Source organism: Elephantulus edwardii, unplaced genomic scaffold (genome assembly GCF_000299155.1).
Source record: "Elephantulus edwardii isolate Elephantulus edwardi_28Jun2011 unplaced genomic scaffold, EleEdw1.0 scaffold00003, whole genome shotgun sequence".
Taxonomy (NCBI): Eukaryota; Metazoa; Chordata; class Mammalia; order Macroscelidea; family Macroscelididae; genus Elephantulus; species Elephantulus edwardii.
In genome coordinates, this window is record NW_006399753.1 from 35,757,379 (window position 1) to 35,761,591 (window position 4,213).

Consider the following 4,213-nt stretch of genomic DNA (forward strand, 5'->3'; position numbering starts at 1 on the left):
GCACATACCAAGAACAACAACAACAATATAGCACCCCTAGGTGCTTAACAGATTTTGGGGCTTCCTGACCTGCCCCATCAATAGTTAAAGTTTGGAGAGCATAGTAATTGTAGATGGAATTTAAGCAAGTTGCCATTAGGGTAGTAGGTCAGAGTAGGAGATCTTACAGTACAGATTCCATGGTTTGGGGAACATCTGTAATTGCCTTTCTTGCTTGCAGATGTTAGGCACCATCTCTCTCTGACCTTAGTACATGAAAGGCAGTCATACACTTGGCTGATTAACTTGTCAAATGAGGGCTCTATCTGAGTTTTGTTCAAGGTCAAATTTTTTCCCCTTCCTAGCTTCATTCCTGCCTTCCTTCCTGCTTGCCTTCTGTCTTTGAATGCATGATTGATATGCACTTCTCGGATCTTATTTTTTGTGGGCATTAGAATGAAAGTGATAAGACTTGACTATATTTTTCAAGGTAGTTCTGTAGATAATTAGAATAAACATTAATTTTTTTCTTTTGTGTGTGTGCGTTACATGATATGCCTTTCCTTTATGAATTAAAAGTGACCGGAAAAAGTTATACTAAGTAAAATTTTCAGGACTCGGTGTTTTATTGATCTGTTTCAGCAAGTGCCATTAATTTTCTGTATACTTCATACGATACATTTTCTTGGATACTGTCAGGGTACCTGTGACATTCCTCTGGCATCCAGTACATACAGGTGCTAAGGAGAGCAAGGCATGTACATATTTAGAAATGTCAGTGCTTTTATGATATTTCATACGAGAAGAGCAAAAGGAACAAACTACTAATAGAAGGAGCAACTTGGATTAATTTCAGAAGCATTATAGTTAGAAGAACTAATCATGTCCCGTATGATTCCATTTATGTGACATTTGCCAAGGGGTAAAGAGATGGTGATCGAGAACACAGTAGTGATTATCAGGAGTTATAAAGGGTTTTTTTTTGTGGGGGGAATGATATAACTCTTCTTTGCCTCCTCTTTGTTAGTGGCTACATAAAGATGTGTCAAACTCTTTGACAAATTTATATAATAATTTAAAAAAAATGCAGCCCATGTCAGAAAGTGAAAAATGCTTTTGTTGTACAGTCATTGACAGCAGGTTCTAGATATAACCACGTGTCAAATATAAACCACTGCTAAACTAAAATTTAGAAAGATACCAATAGAGTCTCATGTCCATGTTGTGAATATCAGGGAACATTTGAGGTGATGACCTGGTGTTTGTATTCTTCCTCTAGAGTTGCCCCTTGAGTTGCACTTGGGTGTAAGTTTTGATGATTTTTTTTTTGAACTCTCAGTATTTATTTCCTTTTGTAAATGCTTATATAAATGGTCGTTGAGTGATTTGTAACTGAAAGATTGGTTGTTTGAAGCCATCAGCTGTTCCATGGGAGGACTTAGAGATTTGTTTGGAACTTATTTTGCCACTTGGGTCAATAAACAACAACTTGTAAATGTTGATACATTTAGGATTATTCTTTATCAGTTATTTATTATTTTCTTCTTTGAAAACATACATATTCCATACAATGAGTGTATCTTAATTTTCTTTCTCCATGACTCTAGCATCTACTTGACTTTGTTTAAATTTGAGTCTTGGAATTGATACTCACCATCTCTTCTCAAGCTATACTTGAGGCACCATATCCTCTCTATATTTTTTCTTTATTACAATAGTCCTCAAATTGATCTTTTCCTCTCTGTCTCAAGCCACCATCCCAACTCTTCTATTTTGTTACCAGAGGGACTCTTCAAACACTCATGTTTATCATATAATTTCTCAACTGAAAATCCTATAATCTTATATTGGAGCCCAAACACCTTATCCCAACTGTCCTGGAGTAAATTCTGACTCGTAGCAATGATATAGGATGGAGAAGGGTTTCTAAGGCAAAATAGTCTTTTTTTTTCCCCAAATAGTCTTTAAAAAAGTAGATGGTCTCATCTTTCTCCCACAGAGCAACTGGTGAGTTCAAACTGCTGATCTTTTGATGGGAGGCCAAGTGCTTTACCGCTGTGCCATCAAAGGCTCATTTGAAACCTTTTAGCATGACTTAATATTTTTTAATTCTGTAGTTGCCTTCTGCTTGCTTACCTGCCTTAGTTTCATTTGGGAATTTGAACCAATTCTTCCTAGTTAACTTAGATGGTGAAGCAGAACAGTATGCATCCAAATTTGTAAAATGTGAGTAAATTAGACAGAAATGGTTATGGGTTGATTCTGTCCTAGAGATTGTCTTTCTATTTTTGAAAACATAGTAACATGTACTTTTCATAGCAATCAAATCTCCTGACAGCAGAGTCAAACAGTGGTGTCCTGCTCAAAGGTGGTGACAGGCAGTGCCACTTTGAGTATATATCACACACCACAGTTCTGGCAATAATCCATTGTCCTGTATTACTGTCCTGCAAGGGACTGCTATACCTTTTTCAACTATTCTATGGCTTCAATCCATAATTTTTCCTGTTCTTGATATTCTGCTTCACTAAAATAAAAGAAAAAAGAGAGAGTTTGTTCTGATTTCACTTTGTTGGCCATGACTCATCCAACTTGAACTGGTTCCCTGGTTCCCTGCCACACTTTCAGTGCTACATTCCAAATTTTGGCAATACAGAACTTACAGTGCCTTGAACAGATTATGTTCTCTCCTCCTCTTTGCCTTTGCACATGTTATTCTCTGTACTTAAGATCTTGTTCCCTCCATCTCTCTCTCTTTCATACATGCATATATACATTCATCATGTTTGTGAACTTTTCCACACATCATCTGCTTTTGGTTTCTCTCACCTTTTTCTGGACAAATATCTCTGTAATCTGAAAGCCACCCATTGGTCTACCCTGACACCTATTATTACACTGTATCATAACTGTCCCCACATCTTTAAGGCCAGTAGCATATCTTGTTTCTGTTTCATCACAGAAAATGGTACAGTGCCTGATACTAGGAAATTGTTAGTAAATATTTAAGGATGAATGGACAGAGGTAGCTAGGGAATCCCAGAGCTAGCAACCAGCAAGACTGACATCTAGGGATATCTAGGCCCTAGCCCTGACCCTTTGAATTGCTTGCAGCCTGATTGGGAAGATAGTATCTGTCAAGATAACAGAGTAGTAATTGTGTTATACCAAGTAGTATGGATTCCAGCTAGTTTGGATGCCATTCAGGGAGAGACCCAAGGCTGAAGGGATTAAGACCGTTAGAACACATTTCCTTATGTAATTTACCCTCCTATCTTCTCTTATTATATAGATTTACTTCCCTTCTCATATTACACAGCACGCGACCACTAATTAGAACTAAGCCAGTAGTGTACCCCACATCCTTCATGGATGAATTCAAGTAGCCTTGAAATCTTGCTGTCACCTTTAAGGGGGAAATAGCATCTATTGATATTCCATTTAGTCTGTTCTCCCAAATGACTCTCTCTCCCCTTTACTCTGCTTTTTTTGTGGTGTGGTTGCTGTTAAGTCTCATTCCTAATTAATGTTGAAGTCCTTCCTTATTTAGCCTCTCATCAACTATCACTGTTCTGCCAAGTGATCCTGTACTCAAACCATTTATAGATATGCAATGGGGACACCTAGTTGTTCTTTCTTTCCTCCCACTCCTTACACTTAGATGGTTTTTCCACTTGGAAAACATGATGTCTCAAATCCATGTTTGGGCAGAAATTATCGATGGTTTAAATATGTGAATCTGATCCAATCTGTCATATGGTATAACCCGATGCTGACTGGACGTGCTTCAGTCCAGCTCTGTTTAGTAAGGATTTATGTTCTGGGGTTGAGTCTTCAGCTCATGAGCTCTGGACTCCAGACCAGGTGGTTTGGGGGAAGTTTGATAAGGTGGGCATTTGCTTAGATGGGTAGGAAGTAAAGTCTTTGCTGGCCTCACTCACCCTCCTTCCTCTGGGCAGAGAAGGGATGTGCCCCATGCTCACAGCTGGGCTCGCCCTGCTCCAGCTGAGGCAATTTAATGGTTTGGGCCCCTTGGTGTGGCTTGCAGTTCCTACTGCAAGAAAAGTTTGCCTTACTTCTTATAGGTGTCAAGGCTGCCACTCACAGCCCTGGGGAAGAGCCACAGAGGGCAGACCGAACTGCTGGCTTCATAGTTCTGCTAGGTCCAAGAATACCTATTCATTCCCATCTGAAGTCTTTTCTGATTTCCTGCCTTAGAACTAAGCCCCAGGAA